Below are 22,093 nucleotides of genomic sequence, written 5' to 3' on the forward strand. Positions count from 1 at the left end.
TAGTAAAGATGCTGATTGCCATGGCTAGCGTGGACTTATATTGGGACATGGAAGAGAGAAGACAATGAGAGAATAAAGATGGCGATCAAGCCGGCTGGAGAGAACACACTGTTTTATTCATATGGGAGGCCATTGGCAGCAATAGGGTCAGTTATGAAAATGAGGGCATACAACATCTCGTGTGGACAATTGAGAGCAGAAGCGATAGTGATAGAGACTGATAAATAGAAAGCAACAATGTGTCAGGCAGGGAATGACTAAACGTGTGCCATAGAGATGGAGATGGCGGTCAAGAACAAACAAACAAAGTTACGCAGAGTAATGACAATGAGAGTTGAAATGGAGATAGATAGCGATAACAAACATAATGGTCAGAAGACAGACAATCAAAGCAGGAGAGCTCGGAATAGCTGGACAGGACATGTCATAAAAAGGGGTATGAATGTGGCCAATAAAGAGAAGAAATTGCAAATATGGATCCACTTTGAAACTAATTGGGATGAGGGCAGTAGAGATGTTTATGTGCATGGCTAGAGAAGACACAATTATAATGCTTGGCGGAAGCGGCATATTGTCTTATGAAGTGGGAGAGCTGTTGGGACGTCTTTGGCAATGTCTCTCGAATGCATTGCATTTGTGTTTATTTTTCAGACTACTATGTTTATTATATTTACCAAAGCAGCTGCATACTCTAGAAACAGTAAACACTGTATGTTCTTTGTAGGTTCTTTATTAGATAAAGAAGTCACACTTTAAGTAGTACATATTCAAGTAGAAAGGAATATAAAGCTGTACGGGGAACAGAAGCACACACACAATGCTTGACCAGGTCTTTCACTTGCTCTGCCAACTGTCCTGGCCATGCACACCTTGGTAAGAGTACTTTCCAGATGACACTATTCTCAAACATGTATGAATGCAAGGGGCTGATCTAAGAATCCTAGTCCACAGACTGAAAAACAACATACCAATGTGTTCTATAGAGGTGTAGGTGGGACCAAAACCCTTGAATAGGTCCTGTATCCAATCCAATGAGACCTTGCTCTGACTGCGCCCCCATGCCAAGTAGATACAGCAGTATTTGGGACTCGCCTTCCGGGGGGGGAGGGTGTGTGTGCGTGTGCACATGTGTGTAGGTAGAGAAAGCAACTTCCTGCTGTGTTAACCAACAATTCATTAATATTCCTAACAAAGCCAGATGTAAAATCAGCTATTTCATTGGCTTATATTTTTAGTGATAGTGTGAGGTAGGGATGCTGCCTCCACTACAAATAAGCTAATAATGCTATGTTAGGCTTTTTCTACCCTATGGGCTCCAATGGGACATGTGTTGTACAGACCACACAACCACAGCCAACACCAGGACTGTGCAAGTCAGATACAAACACATAACCAATCAAGTGAGTGATGCGCTGGTCTGAGACATGCATACAACAGGAGGCACAGAAAGATGCACATTCTATATATTTTCTGATTTTATGTACCCTTATTGATCTGACCCGATATGGAAAGCAAGAAGGCAGGCTCTGGTGTAAGGAGACCAGGAAAGAAATAGTCAGTTTCAGAAGAGTTTACAGACCACGTCTGTCAAAGAGCACCCGGTCTCTGCCTATAAATCGCCCACAGGCTCTCGGGTCATTTGCTCACTTTCCTGGCATTCTCTCCTGGGTCTAACCTAAATTCATAGGGATATGTGCTATGAATCTTGGCCGCATAACAAGATGCCTCCATCTCACCAGGCCCACACAACCAAGTTCTGCAGCAAAACTGGTAATATTTCTCAGAATGTCCCACGAGGAGTAAAAGCTTCAAGTTCTAAAGATGATACGATTGGAGAATCCATTATAAATAAACCATGACAGCAAAGAGATCGAACCTTTTGTGCGCCATCAATGTGCCTAAGACCTTCTCAAAGGAGCCTAGCGGTGCAGTGCAAGCAGAGGATGCTGATGGACACACCAAGAGCACACAGGCTGAGAATGCTGCACCTAGGTCTTTCCTGGGCCCTGTGATCTAGGTTGGGTGCCATCAAAGACCCATATCTGATAGCAATACTCCCAAACCCTTGTGAAAGTCTGGAAAATATTCCTAAAGCGAGACTTCTTTGTGCTGCAAGTATTATTTCTCGCAATTCAAATAACACCTTAAATTTTGGGCACCTTTTCACTTGACCCTTGTGAGAAGTTGGCCTGATATGTGATGTCCACTATTCTAGTGGGCACCTTGTATCAGACCAAAAAACCCTTATGGTGATGGTTGTAAAGTCAACCTTATAGACCAGCTATCCTAGTGGTAGCATGGACAGAGCAGTCTTAGGTTAAACTCAAGAGGGTATGTGAAGCCAGCTGTTTTACTATATGCAATCCCTTTAATACCAAGTGAAAGGACACCACACAGGTTATATATATAAAATATATGTATTTATTACTAAATTAATCCTCTGAACTCTTTATGAGGTCAGAGGCACAAGCACATAACAAGATACTCAATTATCATACAATAAGTTGCACAAAATACAGTAATGCCCTAGGGGCACTTCAAACCATATACTAAAATAGTGGTATAAGAACCACGTCACGAACAAAGGATAGGCCTAGGGAATCGCTGGGGCTACGCTGTACTACCAAAGGATAGGGAGCAGGAGGCCCACGGGATGCGCGGGCAGTGTCTTTACACGCACGCGAGTTACCATAAAGTTAGAATGGGAACAAAAGAATTGGAAACTAGTTCTTTTAGGGCACTTCCGGATGGACTAGGAGAAAGCTACTCAAAACTTAGACACTAGGATAGTCAATACCCACAGGAGCACCGAAGTACTCTTGTTACCTCAACCACAGGAAGCGGGTGCATAGGTATCAAAGTGTGTCGGGTTTCGTCGCCGATTCCTATGGAGCCTTGGAGAAAGATGCTGCAGGCGACCAGGAGAGAAGTGTCCAGTTGGATCCCAGGGCGGATCGAGGATGAAGAGTACCTGAAAGCAGAGGGGACAGAGTCTGGGTCACTAGCCAGTGGCCAGGAAGGAACCAGGCGATGTCGGGATGCGATCAGGTAATGTCGTGAAGCTTGACTCTGCAGCCACGTGGACCAGGAGGTGTTGACGACAACCAGGAGCTGGATACGGACTGTCCCACAAAGGCTCTCGCTGTCGGCGGTGTCGGCTTCCGTATTCGAGTCAACAAGCCTTGGCAAAGGCAACCCACGCAGGAATAAAAGATGGCTTCTGGATCAGACCAGCAAGATCTGATGGGCTTCTCCTTTTTAGAGAAGCAGGGGCCAGTCAGGAGCAACCAGACCAGCTGTGTAAATTCAAAGGTTCGTCGTCACGGAGTCCACTAGCCAACGGGCAAGTGATCGGACAGATGCGTTGAGCAGGAAAATGCAGAAGGGCCCCACGCAGAACTCGTGGTGTGTGGAGGGCTGATCTTCAGTGCAGTTGGTGCTCGGGTTTGGGGCTTCTCAATCCCCAATGCACAACTTCGAGGGTGCCTCAGAAGTTGCACGGAAAGCAATTCGCTGGCTTTCCAAGATGGCCGGTCCCCTGTCTCGTCGCCTCCACGGGTCTCAGCTCTGCTGTGACTGTGGATCGGGCTGTTGGAAGTCTGGAAGCCCGGGTCTTGTCAGGCTCTGTGCTCGGGCTCCGGCAGGAGCGTCGACAAAGCAAACCGTTGATCGCTTGATGGTGCCTGCTTGCACAGGGTGGTCACTCCTTCACCACAAGGGAGATTCTTCAGTCTTCTATCTTCAGGTAGAACGTCGAAAGTCCAGAGTTTGGTTTCAAGTTTCAGTCAGGATAAATCTAAAGTCTTGGGACTCAGCTCCTACCTATATACCAAATCTAGGGGCTGGATTACCTGCTAGGTCCCTCCTATGGGTGGGACCAGGGAAGGGGGTGGTTACACCCCTTTCCCTTTGTCCAGTTTCGCGTCACAGCTGGGGCTGGAGTGCCCCAGCACCGGTTTGAACCGGACTATGAATGGGATACCTTGTGTGCCCCAGGCAGTGTCTCATTTCATTCAGCCCTCCCTGCCCCAATACACTATGGCCTGTCTGGGGTGGTGCTAGCACCTCCCAAGACAGGAAACCTATTGTCCAAGCCTCCCTCCCTCGAAGGACTCCCAGCAGCAGGAGGTCAGACTTGTGTCTGTGGCAGCAGCATCCATTTTGTGTTGCTGAGGCTCTGGTTAACTTTAACTGGGATTAGTAGGAACAACATGTCTTCTCCCTCTAGAAGGGTGGAATGCTACCCCCGTCGCCAGAACTGGCGAGGGGGTAGTATTCCAAAGCGTATGACACCTTACATGACATGTTTTGATAAAGCCAAACCAAAGTTAGCATTCAACCGCGAGGATTATAATGCATTTAAGAATATATGGAATGGCTATATCATAGAACAGCTATAAGGACATGGTTCCGAAAGCTGCAGACAGGCTCAGCTCATGCTAGAGCACCATCTTACATAAAACCAAGCACTCTGCCTTCAGGATTGTTAAGGCCTGCCATGGGAGTGACTTATATGTGCATATGTGTCTATATCTAAGGGCAGGTATAGGGATACTATACCTAAGCAAGGGGTGATTACACGACCTTGCCCCAGCTGAGTGATCAGCCAGTTGTTTCAGTTTGGATGGCCAGCCAGGGGTGGCAGAAGATATGCTGCAGCCCCTGGTAGGCCTTGGGTGCACCTATGCCCTGGGGACCTATGGTACACTGTACAGGAACTCACAAGAGTGACCCAAATCCCAATTGGTGATGTACCTAAAGTACATGGTGTGAAAATTAGAGAGAGAACCGCAGGGTTGTGGGTCTGATTAGCAGGCCCACAGCCACATTAAGTCAAAAACCAGTGAAGCAAAAGTGGGGTGACCATAAGAATGCAGACCCTACTCTCCTACATAACCCCCCCCAAACGCAGGGACATTAGACTAACCTTGACCAGTTGTGTCTTCATGTTCTAAGTGGAAGTACCCGGAGAGACCATCTGCATTGCCATGGTCAGTCCCTGGTCTGTGCTCCACTGTAAAGTCCATCCCCTGTGGGGAAATAGACCACCTGAGCAGTTTGGGATTCTCACCCTTCATCTGATTTAGCCACAAGAGGGGCTTATGGTCGGTCTGAATTTTGAAGTGAGTGCCAAACAAGTATGGCCTCAACTTCTTCAGGGCCCAAACCACAGCAAAGGCCTCCCTCTCAATGGCTGACCAACGTTTCCCACTAGGGGTCAGCCTTCTGCTAATAAAAGCAATGGGCTGGTCTTGACCATCTACATTAAGTTGTGAAAGCAAAGCTCCCACCCCCAACTCAGAAGCATCTGTTTGGACAATTAAATCTTTGGAGTAGTCAGGACTCTTCAAGATAGGTGCAGAGCACATGGCCTTCTTCAGGTCATCAAATGCCTTTTGACAGCTTACTGTCCACTGAACCTGTTTTTGGCATCTTCTGTGAAGTAAAGTCATTAAGTGGTGTCACAATGGACCCATAATTCTTAACAAACTTTCTGTAGTAACCAGACAGGCCCAAGAAAGCTCTGGCCTGTGTCTGGGTGGTTGGAGGAGCCCAGTCCTTGATGGTCTGGATCTTACTCTCCAATGGTTGAACCTGACCCCCACCTACAAGGTGGCCCAGGTACACAACCTTACTCTGCCCTATCTGGCACTTTGTGGCCTTGATAGTTAGGCATGCCTTCTGCAGGGCCTCTAAAACCTTCTTCAGGTGGATCGGTGATCCTCCCAGGTGGAGCTGAAGACAGCAATATCATCAAGATAAGCTGCACAAAAGTCATCCAACCCAGTGAGGACTTGGTTCACCAACCTTTGGAAAATGACAGGTGCATTCTTCAAGCCAAAGGGCATCACCACAAATTGGTAATGAGCATCTGTCCTAGTGACAGCATTGAGACCTTTATAGTCCACACGTAACCTCATCTCTCTCTTACCATCTTGGGGTTGAGGTTTTGGTACCAGGACTACTGGGCTGGCCCTGGGGCTCTCTGATGGCTCAATTACTCCCAGCTCCAACATTTTCTGTACCTCAGTCTATATACAGTCCCTGACATAGTCAGGTTGCCTGCAGATTTTACTCTTCACAGGCAGACTGTGACCAGTGTCCACCTCATGGGCGCACCAGTTAGTCTGACTAGGTGTCAAGGAAAACATATGTCTGAAGGACTGTAGAACTTGTCTGCAGTCCTGTTGCTGCTGGCCAGTGAGGCTGCCAGCTAAGGCCACACCATCAACTGAACCATCATCAGGGTTCTGAGTCAACAGATCTGGGAGAGGGTCACTCTCTTCCTCCTGTCCCTGGTCTGTAGCCATGAACAAGCCCATGTCTGCCCTGTCAACATATATTTGAGTCTGTTGACATGGAGCACCCTGTGGGGGTTCCTGGGAGTTCCAAGGTCCACCAAATAGGTGACCTCTCCCTTTTTCTCAACATTTGTGTGGGGTCCAGACCATTTGTCCTGGAGTGCTGCTGGGGCCACTGGCTCCAACACCCACACCTTCTGTCCTAGCTGGTACTCAGTCAGTACAGCCTTTTGGTCATGCCAAGCTTTTTGAAGTTCTTGGCTAGCCTCAAGGTTTTTAGAAGCCTTCTTCAGATACTCAGCCATCCTGGAGCGGAGACCAAGTACACAGTCCACTATGTCTTGTTTAGGCTTTTTGAGAGGTAACTCCCATCTTTCCTTCACCAGACATGGGGGGTCTCCCTACAGGATGCCCAAACAAAAGTTCAAAAGGGCTGTAGCCAACCCCCTTTTGTGGGACCTCTCTGTATGCAAACAGAAGGCAGGGGTAGAAGGATGGTCCATCTTCACCTAAGCTTTTCAGGTAAACCCTTGATCATACCCTTTAGGGTCTTGTTAAATCTTTCAACAAGCCCACTGCACTGTGGATGTTAGGGCGTAGTGAATTTTTAATTAACACCACACTCCTTCCACGTTGTAGTCAAGTACCCAGACATGAAGTTTGCACCTCTATCTGAGACAACCTCCTTTGGAAAGCCCACTCTTGAGAAAACTCCAAGGAGGGCTCTTGCCACAACAGGTGTTGTTGTGATCCTTAGGGGAATAGCTTCTGGATACATGGTGGCATGATCCACTACCACCAGTATAAATCTGTGCACAGAGGCTGTTTGGGGATCCATTGGTCCAACAATGTCAATCCCTACTCTTTCAAAGGGTACCCCCACCACAGGTATTGGTATAAGGGGGGCCTTTGTTGTGCCACCTGATTTGCCACTGGCTTGGCAGGTCACAAAGGAGCGACAAAACTCCTTGGCATCTTCTGACATATAGGGACAGTGAAAGTGAGGGACAAGCCTGTCCCAAGTCTTGTTCTGGCCTAGATGTCCTTCTAAGGGAATATCATGGGCTAAGGTAAGAAGGAAAACCCTAAAGGCCTGAGGTATGACCAACCTCCTGGAAGCACCAGGCTTGGGGTCTCTACCCTCAGAATAAAGGAGTCCTTCATCCCAGTAAACTTTATGGGTACCTGAGCATTCCCAGCAGCCTCAGAAGCAGCTTGCTGTCTGAGTGGTTCAAGAGAGGGGCAGTCTAACTGTGCCTACCTCAAGTCTGCCCTTGAAGGCCCCCCCTGTCCCAAGAAACTCAACCTGTTCAGGTTCAAGCTCTTCTAGGACAGTTCCTTCAGGGGTCTCACAATCAGCTTCCTGAGAAGGCTGATCTTCACCTGAGGGCAGGGGGGAAGGCACTGCCTTAACCCTACTGCTCTTTCTCTTGGGTGGTACTTGGTCCATAGTTACAGGATCCAAGTCCTGTTCAGTTTGGAACTTTTTGGCCTGTGACCTGTTCACAGCAAGGACATGAGCTGATATGCCTAACATCTCTGCATGAGTCCTATACTCCACTTCTGACCATACTGAGGATTCAGGATCATTGCCCAACAGACATTCAACTGGGAGGTCTGCACTTACCACAACTTTATTGAGGCCAGTTACCCCTCCCAGGAGAAGTTAACAACTGCCACACTATGTGTAGTAGTGACATTGCTTGCATTGGTCACCATGTATTTATCACCCAGTACAATCTGTCCAGGGTCCACAAAGTTAGATTTCATCATAGTGACACTGGCACATGTGTCCCTGTAGCCCTGAGCCACTTTGTCATTAATTAAAGGTGTTTGCCTGTACTTGCCCAGAGTACTGGGACTCACAGTTGAGGACATAGCCATGTCCACATTACAGACAAGAACAGCCGGGGTTGGTATAAGCCAGAATCCACCTCAGTACCCATGGTTAACCCCACTAAAGCCTTGGGTTGGGAACTACCACTGTTAACTGTACTAGGGGGTGTAGATGCCTTAGGGGCTACAGTGGTAGGGGCTGTACCTTTCTTGGTGCACTCACTGAACCAGTGAGAGGCAGAATTACAATAATTACATCAAGGTTTGTTTGGACCTTCTTTCTTCTTTTTCATGGAATTTTGGGACCCCCCCTCATTAGACGTTTGTTGGGGGCCTGAAGAAGACTTCTGGTCTTTTTGTTTCTGATCCCCACCTTTTTGGTCTGCCTTTTTCTGATCACCACCTTGGACCTGGTTTTTCTGCTTAACCCTGGTTCTGACCCATTTGTCTGCCTTCTTTCCCAATTCTTGGGGAGAGGTCAGATCTGCATCAGTCAGGTGTTGGTGCAACAACTGGTTCTGACAATTATTAAGTATTTGCTCTCTCATGATCAAATTATACAATCCTGTATAGTCCTTAACTTTACTTCCCAGCAACCAGCCTTCTAGGGCCTTAGTGGCACAATCAACAAAATCAGTCCAGTCCTGAGTCCGTGTCTTCTGGGTATCTCTGAACATCAACCTGTACTGTTCAGTGGTTAGGCCAAACCCATCAATTAGAGCACTCTTCAGGACAGTGTAATTGTTAGCATCATCATCACTAGCTGTGAGGAGCTTGTCTCTTCCTTTTTCTGAAAAGGAGAGCCACAAAATTGCTGCCCACTGACTTTGGGGTACCTGATGTACCTTGCAGGACCTCTCCAAAGCAGTTATCCATTTGTGGATATCATCCCCAACTTTGTAGGGGGGCACAATCTTACTCAGGTGTCTATTCACATAGGACCTGTCTTTATCCTTAGGGATATTGATGCCACCAGTGGAATCTAATCCACTCAACCTTTGCTCCCTTGCCAAAGCAAGTTTTGATTGGGCTAGGGCAAGTTCTTCCCTCTCTATTCTGATTTGGACTTCCCTCGTCCTAGCCTGGTGTTCTCTCCTCTGAGGGGAATTCATTCCCCTCTGAGAACCCCTTGAGGCAGTGGAGTGGAGATCTTCCCCTGAATGGGATCTTTCCCTCCTATACCTCTGATTAAGTCTACTGATGGGTCTGTATGGGGCTTGCCCCTCTCCAGCCCCATGTAGGCTTAGGTTAGCCTGGCTAAGTCTCCTAACTTCATCCTGGCTGCCTATCTCATCCTAAGAATCTTCCTCCTCCACTATCTCATCATCATCTATGACAATAGGGTCAGGGGTATCTTCTGTTGAGGGTAGCACCTCCTCTGCATTACCCGTAGGGCCTGTATTAGAGGCCTTAAGAACCTCAGATTCTTCTAGGAGTTCTATCAGGTGCTGAAGGGTAGGGTTAGAACCCTGTTTCAGCTTTGTTGGACAGGCCGCATGTTCGAGCTGTCCCCCCTCCCCGCAATGGGACCAGGACCCTGGCTCTCCCTGCATCCCCAGCCAGAGTCCACAAACGACCACCCGAAGTACCCTGCAATCCCTCCACTACAAGACACCAGCTCCGGACCCAGCTGGCCCGGGTCACCATCTACCCCACGACATCGACCCGGCCGCCATCTTGGGGCACTGCAGCACGAGGCCGCGTGGCCTCAACTCGACCCTAACCCCGGGCCCGGCCGGCCCCGACATCGAGGCCCCACCATCCTCCCAGGAGGCAGAGTGACCACTTGGCGAGTCAATGGGAGAAGGAATCGTCAACGGCTCTCCTCCGCCAGGTGTCGATCACCCCAGGCCGCCTGGGCGCTGGCTCCACCCCCCTGCTGGGTGTCTGGACTCCCTCATCCCGGACCTCCCGGCCCCCAGGCGCGAGGGTCCGGACATCAAAGGGGACCAGACCTATAACTGGGGCAGGGCCAGACCAGGAAGGCAGTTGTATCCTGGAGTCGAGAGACCCGAGAAGAACTCATCCGTGACTTGGCCTGCTGGCGCTGCCGCGGCCCTCTGCCTCGTGAAACCATCGTCTTGGCCTGCTGGTGCTGCCGCGGCCCTCTGCCTCGTGAAACCATCGTCTTGGCCTGCTGGCGCTGCCGCGGCCCTCTGCCTCGTGAAACCATCGTCTTGGCCTGCTGGCGCTGCCGCGGCCCTCTGCCTCGTGAAACCATCGTCTTGGCCTGCTGGCGCTGCCGCGGCCCTCTGCCTCGTGAAACCATCGTCTTGGCCTGCTGGCGCTGCCGCGGCCCTCTGCCTCGTGAAACCATCAACTTGGCCTGCTGGCGCTGCCGCGGCCCTCTGCTTTATGAGACTATCACCTTGGCCTGCTGGCGCTGCCGCGGCCCGATCCACAGACCCTCCAGCTCGAGGATTGTGAGCTCGCCTTTTACCACTACCTGTACCGATCCGGTACCAAGACTGTCCCGCTACCCCCTTTCCCTACAGAGACTAGAAGTGAGAGGACCCCCGGGTCCAAGTTATCCTGTATCGCTGATATCCTTGCCTTAAGAACCTTATATAAAGCCTTGAACTCGACTTGGTGTGGTGCCTGTTTGTGGGGAGGGAGGGTACTTGTCTGTACGATCGCCGGAGACGGTCCCCCTCGGGAATCTCTCCCTCGGTATCCGGCCGACCCTCAGGGTCCCCGTCTAACATTGGTGGCCAGCGACGGGATCCGAACCTACGCATAATCGTACAGAAAGTCACTCGCCCCACCACACACAACAACCATGTCAATAGAGAGCGGAACAACGGAAAAATTTCAGATGGAAAAATTGGAAGACTACAACCACCGGGAACTGAAGCAATATTGCATAGAACTTGGACTTCCAACCACAGGTCTTAGCACAAAGGAAGACTTCAAACGAGCCCTAGAAGCTTGGGCAGAAACGGGTACGGCCGTACCCCGAACACAAACAACCGAAACGAGCCCCGCACCAACTAAAGAAAGAGCGGATCTCTCCCTGGAAGAGATCCGAGAAAGAGAAAAAACCAGACTCCACGAATTAGAACTTGCCCGACTTCGCTTGGATGGGGAACTCAAGCTGGCAGAACAAAAAATAACCCTGGAACACTTACGGCTCAGGGAAGAGCGGGAAGACAAGCAAAGACAGAGGGAGCTAGAGGAAAAGAGACTAGAGTACGAACATGAGCGCAATCTCAAAGCACTGGAGATTCAGAAACAGAATAAAGACCTCGGGCTCCCCGAACGACCGACCCCGTCTGCCTCGACCGAGCCCAAGGTTCACATCCCCAAAGATGTCATCCGGGAATACCACAAGAACGATGATATCCAGCAGTGGTTTAAAGCCTATGAGGTGGCAATGACCTCCCACCGGATTCCCCGAAGCGATTGGGGAGCCGGATTATGGGGGAGGTTTGTCAACGAAGGGCGGGACGCCCTGCTGCAACTCCCGGACCAGCTAATGACCTCCTACGACCACATGAAGGCCGCCCTCCTCACTCGATACGGGCTCACACCTGAGATGTACCGCCAACGGTTCCGCGACTGCAAACGGATTCCGGGTACAACTTGGGTGGAGTACGTGAACTTTTTTAGCCGAGCCTTCGAGGGGTGGATCAGGGGCAACAAAGTAACCACCTACGAACAACTCTTTGACCTTATCGTATGGGAACACCTGTCGAACAACTGCTTCGTGGAGCTCCGGCAACACCTCCTGGACAGCAAGCTAACCGACCCTCGACAACTCGCCGCCGAAGCCGACCGGTGGGAAAGCACCCGAGTTGGCCGGAGCGCACCCAGCGAAGTATCCAGATCGTATCGCCCCCGAGGGGGAGGAGGAAGTCAGGGTCGGGGGAGAGACCCCGGCCCCTCGTCACCCCCCAGAAACCCCTCGACCCCGGTTGGCCGGGGAAGCCCTGCCGTCCGGGCCGGTTTCCGGGCCAACATTACGTGCCACAGGTGCCAGCGACCCGGCCACTACGCCAGTGATCCCAACTGCCCAAAGAATCCGAACACGACTCCCCGCCAAGTTGCAGCGGCGGCCCTAGGGGAAGAAATAATCCCGGAAGACCAAGAGGAGTACGAGACCGATCCCTCGGAATGGGCACCCGCCGCCATGGCACTGGTCTGCTTAGGGGAGAGAGACATGATTCCGCGGGCCCCCCTTCCCGCCAACACACAGAAGTACGGTCAATGGGTTAACATCAATGGTCGCCGGGCGGAAGCCCTCCGCGACACCGGGGCCAGTGTAACGGCGGTCCGACGCCACCTCGTCACTCCAGACCAAATCTTGCCGAACATTCTTTGCCCTGTTCGATCAGCCGACAACTCCGAAAGCCTATGCCACATGGCCTGCGTCCCCTTCGAGTGGGGAGGAGTAACAGGGATGTTAAAAGTAACTGTCCGCGATGATGCCCCCGTGGACTGCCTCCTAGGAAACGACCTTGAAAGCTCTCCCTGGGCAGCTGTCGAACGGAGGGAGCACCTGGGGATGCTTGGCCTCCCCGAATGGGTCTGCGTCACGACCCGGTCCATGACCGCCCGCGCGGTCCCCAGCCCAGAAGAGCCCGAGTGGCCAGAACCTCCTCCCGCGCTCATCCCAGAGGAGGCCGCCCCAGAAGCCATTCCCTTGACCCAAACCGAAGAAGGACCCGACCAGCTTCGGGACGTCCCTGACCTGGCACAATGGCGGCAGGAGGGAGGCCCCACGCAGGAACAATTCCGGGCCGAGCAAAAAACCTGTCCTTCTCTCGAAGGACTCCGGCAGCAAGCCCTGGCCCAGAGCACCGGGGATACATCGGGGGCCCACTGGATCTACTGGGACCAAGACCTGCTCTACAGCGAGCAGAAAATTGCAGAACTAGGGGCCAGTCGGGTGCTGGTGGTGCCCCTTCGCTTCCGAGACTTCCTCCTGAACTTAGCCCACGATGTCCCCCTTGCCGGACACCTGGGGCAGGATAAAACCTACGACCGCCTGGTGACCCATTTTTTCTGGCCCCACATGCGGAAGGATGTCACCAACCACTGCAAGGCCTGCCCCACCTGCCAGGCCAGCGGAAAAAGTGGCCGAAAAATCAAAGCACCATTACAACCCTTTCCTGTCGTCACCACCCCGTTTGAACGAGTGGGAATAGACATTGTGGGGCCCCTCGACCCTCGAACAGCCCAAGGACACCGGTTCATCCTGGTCCTTGTAGACCACGCCACCCGCTATCCCGAGGCCATCCCTCTTCGGACTGTGACGGCCCCCGTGGTGGGCCGGGCCCTGATGGGGATCTTCTCCCGGGTGGGGTTCCCCCGGGAGGTCGTCAGTGACAGGGGCACGAACTTTATCTCCAGATATATGAAGTCCCTCTGGCAGCAATGCGGGGTCATCTACAAATTCACGACCCCCTATCACCCGCAAGGAAACGGACTGGTCGAGAGATTCAACCGCACCCTCAAGGGGATGATTAGGGGTCTAGAAGAACCCCTTCGACGCCAGTGGGACGTACTGCTTCCATGCCTCCTGTTTGCCTATCGGGAGGTCCCGCAGAAGTCCCTCGGCTTCAGCCCCTTTGAACTACTGTACGGGCACCCCGTCCGGGGCCCCCTCAGCCTAGTCAAGGAAGGTTGGGAGCAGCCTCCCCAGAAAACTCCCCCGGACATCTACCGGTATCTCCTGGCTCTCCGCAACCAGACCCGGCGGTTCCGAGACACCCCCAAAGCCAACCTCGAGGCCAGTCAGGAGGACATGAAGAGGTGGTACGATCAGCACACGTCCTCCATTGAGTTCGAACCTGGACAACAGGTCTGGGTGATGTCCCCGGTTGAGCCCTGTGCCCTCCAAGACAGATGGTCCGGGCCCTTCAAGGTAATCGAACGCAAGGGGCCCGTCACCTATTTAATCGACATGGAGACTGCCCGGAACCCCCTACGGGTCCTCCATGCCAACAGGCTCAAACCCCATTTTGTGCGATCCGAACTCAGCCTCCTGATGGCTACCGATACTGGGACAGAAGAAGACTCCGAACCCCTTCCGGACTTACTGAGGGCCCTCGAGCAGGATGGCTCAGTGGAAGGGGTCCAGCTCTCCGAGGCCCTGTCCCCGGAGCAACGCCAAGACTGCCAAACGCTCCTGAGGCAGTTCGCCTCCCTGTTCTCCCTCACCCCCGGAGTCACCCCCTGGTGCCTCCACGATGTGGACACCGGGGACAGCCCTCCTATTCGACACCGAGCATACCGCGTACCAGACCGGGTACGAGCCTGCATCCAGACCGAGGTGTCCAAGATGCTGACCCTAGGAGTGATCGAACCCTCAGACAGTCCCTGGGCGAGCCCGGTCGTCCTGGTTCCCAAGGCAGCTGCCCCGGGCGTTGCCCCTGAGCTCCGGTTCTGCATGGACTATCGAGGGCTGAATGCAGTTACCCGGACCGACGCTCATCCCATCCCCCGGGCAGACGAGCTAATTGACCGGATGGGGGCCGCCCGCTACCTGAGCATCTTCGACCTAACAGCGGGTTACTGGCAGATCGGCCTCACCCCTAGGGCCCAAGAACGATCCGCCTTCTCTACCCCAGACGGGCACTACCACTTTAAAGTCATGCCCTTCGGCATGAAAAACGCCCCGGCAACGTTCCAACGGCTGGTAAACCAGGTACTGGCGGGCCTGGAAGACTTCAGCGCCGCCTACCTGGACGACATTGCTGTGTACAGCCACCAGTGGACCGACCACCTCGGCCACCTGCGGGAGGTTCTACACGCCCTCCAGCAAGCCGGGCTCACCATCAAGGCCAGCAAGTGCCAAGTTGGCCAAGGGTCCGTGACCTACCTGGGACACCAAGTGGGAAGCGGGCTGGTGGCCCCTCTCCAACTCAAGATTGCTGCCATCCAGGCCTGGCAACCCCCTACGAGCCAAACGGAGGTCCGGGCCTTCCTGGGGCTCACCGGATACTACCGGCGGTTCGTGAAGGACTATGGCAGCATCGTGGGGCCCCTCACAGAGCTCACCTCCAAAAAGAGCCCCAAAACCGTCAACTGGACCCCGGACTGCCAATCAGCCTTCGAGAAGCTAAAGACCGCCATGTGCACGGCCCCCGTGCTCCAAGCTCCCGACTACAGCCGGGAATTCATTGTGCAGACGGACGCCTCCGATCATGGTGTGGGGGCCGTCCTCTCCCAACTCAACACCGAAGGGGTCGACCATCCGGTGGTCTTCATCAGCAGACGCCTCTTGCCCCGAGAACAGCGCTGGAGCACCATTGAGAGGGAGGCCTTCGCCGTAGTCTGGGCACTCAAGAAGCTCCGGCCATACCTCTTCGGCACCCACTTCCGGGTGCAAACAGACCACCGACCCCTGCAATGGCTGATGCAAATGCGGGGGGAGAACCCGAAGCTGTTGCGCTGGTCCATCTCCCTGCAGGGGATGGACTTCACGGTGGAACATCGTCCAGGCCAGGACCACGCCAACGCCGACGGCCTGTCACGCTTTTTCCGCCTCAGCGAGGAGAGTCCCCAGGAAGATGGCTGACTCTCCCCGCCTTCAGCTGGGGGGGACGCATGTTGGACAGGCCGCATGTTCGAGCTGTCCCCCCTCCCCGCAATGGGACCAGGACCCTGGCTCTCCCTGCATCCCCAGCCAGAGTCCACAAACGACCACCCGAAGTACCCTGCAATCCCTCCACTACAAGACACCAGCTCCGGACCCAGCTGGCCCGGGTCACCATCTACCCCACGACATCGACCCGGCCGCCATCTTGGGGCACTGCAGCACGAGGCCGCGTGGCCTCAACTCGACCCTAACCCCGGGCCCGGCCGGCCCCGACATCGAGGCCCCACCATCCTCCCAGGAGGCAGAGTGACCACTTGGCGAGTCAATGGGAGAAGGAATCGTCAACGGCTCTCCTCCGCCAGGTGTCGATCACCCCAGGCCGCCTGGGCGCTGGCTCCACCCCCCTGCTGGGTGTCTGGACTCCCTCATCCCGGACCTCCCGGCCCCCAGGCGCGAGGGTCCGGACATCAAAGGGGACCAGACCTATAACTGGGGCAGGGCCAGACCAGGAAGGCAGTTGTATCCTGGAGTCGAGAGACCCGAGAAGAACTCATCCGTGACTTGGCCTGCTGGCGCTGCCGCGGCCCTCTGCTCGTGAAACCATCGTCTTGGCCTGCTGGCGCTGCCGCGGCCCTCTGCCTCGTGAAACCATCGTCTTGGCCTGCTGGCGCTGCCGCGGCCCTCTGCCTCGTGAAACCATCGTCTTGGCCTGCTGGCGCTGCCGCGGCCCTCTGCCTCGTGAAACCATCGTCTTGGCCTGCTGGCGCTGCCGCGGCCCTCTGCCTCGTGAAACCATCGACTTGGCCTGCTGGCGCTGCCGCGGCCCTCTGCTTTATGAGACTATCACCTTGGCCTGCTGGCGCTGCCGCGGCCCGATCCACAAACCCTCCAGCTCGAGGATTGTGAGCTCGCCTTTTACCACTACCTGTACCGATCCGGTACCAAGACTGTCCCGCTACCCCCTTTCCCTACAGAGACTAGAAGTGAGAGGACCCCCGGGTCCAAGTTATCCTGTATCGCTGATATCCTTGCCTTAAGAACCTTATATAAAGCCTTGAACTCGACTTGGTGTGGTGCCTGTTTGTGGGGAGGGAGGGTACTTGTCTGTACGATCGCCGGAGACGGTCCCCCTCGGGGATCTCTCCCTCGGTATCCGGCCGACCCTCAGGGTCCCCGTCTAACAAGGCCACTAGCCAACGAGCAAGTGACCAGACAGACACGTCGAGCAAGAAAATGCAGAAGGGCCCCACACAGAACTCGTGGAGTGTGGAGGGCTGATCTTCAGTGCAGTTGGTGCTCGGGGCTGGGGCTTCTCAATCCCCAATGCACAACTTCGAGGGTGCCTCAGAAGTTGCACGGAAAGCAATTCGCTGGCTTTCCAAGATGGCCGGTCCCACGTCTCTCGTCGCCTCCACGGGTCTCAGCTCTGCTGTGACTGTGGATTGGGCTGTTGGAAGCCTGGAAGTCTAGGTCTTGTAAGGCTCTGTGCTCGGACTCCGGCCGGAGCATCGACAAAGCAAACCGTTGATCGTTTGATGATGCCTGCTTGCACAGGGTGCTCACTCCTTGACCACAAGGGAGATTCTTCAGTCTTCTATCTTCAGGTAGAACTTCGAAGGTCCAGAGTTTCATTTCAAGTTTCAGTCAGGATAAATCTAAAGTCTTGGGACTCAGCTGCTACCTATATACCAAATTTAGGGGCTGGATTACCTGCTAGGTCCCTCCTCTGGGTGGGACCAGGGAAGGGGGTGGTTACACCCCTTTCCCTTTGTCCAGTTTCGCGCCAGAGCTGGGGCTGGAGTGCCCCAGCACCGGTTTGAACCGGACTATGAATGGGACACCTTGTGTGCCCCAGGCAGTGTCTCATTTCATTCAGCCCTCCCTGCCCCAATACACTATGGCCTGTCTGGGGTGGTGCTAGCACCTCCAAAGACAGGAAACCTATTGTCCAAGCCTCCCTCGCTGGAAGGAGTCCCAGCAGCAGGAGGTCAGACTTGTGTCTGGCAGCAGCATCCATTTTGTGACGCTGGGGCTCTGGTTAACTTTAACCGGGATTAGTAGGAACAACATGTCTTCTCCCTCTAGAAGGGTGGAATGCTACCCCGTCGCCAGAACTGGCGAGGGGGTAGTATTCCAAAGCGTATGACACCTTACATGACATGTTTTGATAAAGCCAAACCAAAGTTAGCTTTCAACCGCGAGGATTATAATGCACTTAAGAATATATGGTATGGCTATATCATAGAACAGCTATAAGGAAATGGTTCCGAAAGCTGCAGACATGCTCAGCTCATGCTAGAGCACCATCTCACATAAAACCAAGCACTCTGCCTTCAGGATTGTTAAGGCCTGCCATGGGAGTGACTTATATGTGCTTATGTGTCTATATATAAGGGCAGGTATAGGGATACTGGGCCCGATTCACAGAACTAACTTAAGACAAAATCCTAAACTTACTACTTTTGGTATTCACAGAAGTTAGGATTTTGTCTTAAGTTTGTCTTATGTCAGACTTAAGACAAAATCCTAACTTAAGTCTGTCTTAAGTCTGTCTTAAGTTTGTCTTAAGACAAACTTATCTTAAGTTTGTCTTAAGACAAACTTAAGAAAAAATCCTAACTTCTGTGAATACCAAAAGTAGTACGTTTAGGATTTTGTCTTATGTTAGTTCTGTGAATCAGGCCCCAAATACCTAAGCAAGGGGTGATTACACAACCTTGCCCTAGCTGAGTGATCAGCCAGTTGTTTCAGTTTGCATGGACAGCCAGGGGTGGCAAAAGATATGCTGCAGCACCTGGTAGGCCTTGGGTGCACCTATGCCCTGGGTACCTATGATACACTGTACAGGGACTCACAAGAGTGACCCAAATCCCAATTGGTGATGTACCTAAAGTACATGGTGCGAAAATTAGAGAGAGAACAGCAGGGCTGTGGGTCTGATTAGCAGGCCCACAGCCACATTAAGTCGAAAACCAGTGAAGCAAAAAGTGGGGTGACCATAGGAATGCAGACCCTACTCTCCTACATAACCCCCTCCCTCCAAACGCAGGGACATTAGACTAACCTTGACCAGTTGTGTCTTCAGGTTCTAAGTGGAAGTACCTGGAGAGGCCATCTGCATTGCCATGGTCAGTCCCTGGTCTGTGCTCCACTGTAAAGTCCATCCCCTGTGGGGAAATGGACCACCTGAGCAGTTTGGGATTCTCACCCTTCATCTGATTTAGCCACAAGAGGGGCTTATGGTCGGTCTGAATTTTGAAGTGAGTGCCAAACAAGTATGGCCTCAACTTCTTCAGGGCCCAAACCACAGCAAAGGCCTCCCTCTCAATGTCTGACCAACGTTTCCCTCGAGGGGTCAGCGTTCTGCTAATAAAAGCAATGGGCTGGTCTTGACCATCTACATTAAGTTGTGAAAGCACAGCTCCCACCCCCAACTCAGAAGCATCTGTTTGGACAATGAACTCTTTGGAGTAGTCAGGACTCTTCAAGATAGGTGCAGAGCACATGGCCTTCTTCAGGTCTTCAAATGCCTTTTGACAGCTTACTGTCCACTGAACCTTTTTTTGGCATCTTCTGTGAAGTCAAGTCATTAAGTGGTGTCACAATGGACTCATAATTCTTAACAAGCTTTCTGTAGTAACCAGACAGGCCCAAGAAAGCTCTGACCTGTGTCTGGGTGGTTGGAGGAGCCCAGTCCTTGATGGTCTGGATCTTACTCTCCAATGGTTGAACCTGACCCCCACCTACAAGGTGGCCCAGGTACACAACCTTACTCTGCCCTATCCGGCATTTTGTGACCTTGATAGTTAGGCATGCCTTCTGCAGGGCCTCTAAAACCTTCTTCAGGTGGATCGGTGATCCTCCCAGGTGGAGCTGAAGTCAGCAATATCATCAAGATAAGCTGCACAAAAGTCATCCAACCCAGTGAGGACTTGGTTCACCAACCTTTGGAAAGTGGCAGGTGCATTCTTCAAGCCAAAGGGCATCACCACAAATTGGTAATGACCTCCTGGGGTTGAGAAAGCAGTTTTGGCCTTGGCATCCTCAGCTAACCTGATTTGCCAATAACCTGCTGTCAAATCAGATGTGCTCAGAAACTTGGCAGAAGCCAATCTATCAATGAGCTCATCTGCTCTTGGAATTGGGTGAGCATCTGTCCTAGTGACAGCATTGAGACCTCTATAGTCCACACATAACCTCATCTCTCTCTTACCATCTTGGGGTTGAGGTTTTGGTACCAGGACTACTGGGCTTGCCCTGGGGCTCTCTGATGGCTCAATTACTCCCAGCTCCAACATTTTCTGTACCTCAGTCTATATACAGTCCCTGACATAGTCAGGTTGCCTGTAGATCTTACTCTTCACAGTCAGACTGTCACCAGTGTCCACCTCATGGGCGCACCAGTTAGTCTGACTAGGTGTCAAGAAAAACATATGTCTGTAGGACTGTAGAACTTGTCTGCAGTCCTGTTGCTGCTGGCCAGTGAGGCTGCCAGCTAAGGCCACACCATCAACTGAACTATCATCAGGGTTCTGAGTCAACAGGTCTGGGAGAGGGTCACTCTCTTCCTCCTGTCCCTGGTCTGTAGCCATGAGCAAGCCCATGTCTGCCCTGTCAACATATGCTTTGAGTCTGTTGACATGGAGCACCCTGTGGGGGTTCCTGGGAGTTCCAAGGTCCACCAAGTAGGTGACCTCTCCCTTTTTCTCAACATTTGTGTGGGGACCAGACCATTTGTCCTGGAGTCCTGCTGGGGCCACTGGCTCCAACACCCACACCTTCTGTCCTAGCTGGTACTCAGTCAGCACAGCCTTTTGGTCATGCCAAGCTTTTTGAAGTTCTTGGTTAGCCTCAAGGTTTTTAGAAGCCTTCTTCAGATACTCAGCCATCCTGGAGCGGAGACCAAGTACATAGTCTACTATGTCTTGTTTAGGCTTTTTGAGAGGTAACTCCCACCCTTCCTTCACCAGACATAGGGGTCCCCTTACAGGATGCCCGAACAAAAGTTCAAAAGGGCTGTAGCCAACCCCCTTTTGTGGGACCTCTCTGTAAGCAAACAGAAGGCAGGGTAGAAGGATGTTCCATCTTCACCTAAGCTTTTCAGGTAAACCCTTGATCATACCCTTTAGGGTCTTGTTAAATCTTTCAACAAGCCCATTGCACTGTGGATGGTAGGGTGTAGTGAATTTGTAATTAACACCACACTCCTTCCACATTGTAGTCAAGTACCCAGACATGACGTTTGCACCTCTATCTGAGACAACCTCCTTTGGAAAGCCCACTCTTGAGAAAACTCCCAGGAGGGCTCTTGCCACAACAGGTGCTGTTGTGATCCTTAGGGGAATAGCTTCTGGATACCTGGTGGCATGATCCACTACCACCAGTATAAATCTGTGCCCAGAGGCTGTTTGGGGATCCATTGGTCCAACAATGTCAATCCATACTCTTTCAAAGTGTACCCCCACCACAGGTAGTGGTATAAGGGGGGCCTTTGTTGTGCCACCTGATTTGCCACTGGCTTGGCAGGTCACACAGGAGCAACAAACCTCCTTGGCATCTTCTGACATATGGGGCCAGTGAAAGTGAGGGACAAGCCTGTCCCAAGTCTTGTTCTGGCCTAGATTTCCTTCTAAGGGAATATCATGGACTAAGGTAAGAAGGAAACCCCTAAAGGCGTGAGGTATGACCAACCTCCTGGACGCACCAGGCTTGGGGTCTCTACCCTCAGAATAAAGGAGTCCTTCATCCCAGTAAACTGTATGGGTACCTGAGCATTCCCAGCAGCCTCAGAAGCAGCTTGCTGTCTGAGTGGTTCAAGAGAGGGGCAATCTAACTGTGCCTGCCTCACGTCTGCCCTTGAAGGTCCCCCTGTCCCAAGAAACTCAACCTGTTCGGGTTCAAGCTCTTCTAGGACAGTTCCTTCAGGGGTCACACAATCAGCTTCCTGATAAGGCTGATCTTCACCTGAGGGCAGGGGAGAAGGCACTGCCTTATCCCTACTGCTATTTCTCTTGGGTGGTACTTGGTCCATAGTTACAGGATCCAAGACCTGTTCAGTTTGGCACTGTTTGGCCTGTGACCTAGTCACAGCAAGGACATGAGCTGATATGCCTAACATCTCTGCATGAGTCCTATACTCCACTTCTGACCATACTGAGGATTCAGGATCATTGCCCAACAGACATTCAACTGGGAGGTCTGCACTTACCACAACTTTATTGAGGCCAGTTACCCCTCCCAGGAGAAGTTAACAACTGCCACACTATGAGTAGTAGTGACATTGCTTGCATTGGTCACCATGTAATTATCACCCAGTACAATCTGTCCAGGGTCCACAAAGTTAGGTTTCACCATAGTGACACTGGCACATGTGTCCCTGTAGCCCTGAGCCACTTTGTCATTAATTAAAAGT

At 52.5% G+C, this 22,093-nt stretch overlaps 1 protein-coding gene across 1 annotated transcript in view; it reads left to right on the forward strand.

Moving 5' to 3' along the window:
• LOC144768939 (uncharacterized) overlaps positions 1–22,093 on the forward strand; it is a 707,478-nt gene that overhangs the window by 398,381 nt on the left and 287,004 nt on the right. The window lies entirely within an intron of this gene.

Source organism: Lissotriton helveticus, chromosome 7 (assembly GCF_964261635.1).
Source record: "Lissotriton helveticus chromosome 7, aLisHel1.1, whole genome shotgun sequence".
In the NCBI taxonomy this organism is placed as follows: domain Eukaryota; kingdom Metazoa; phylum Chordata; class Amphibia; order Caudata; family Salamandridae; genus Lissotriton; species Lissotriton helveticus.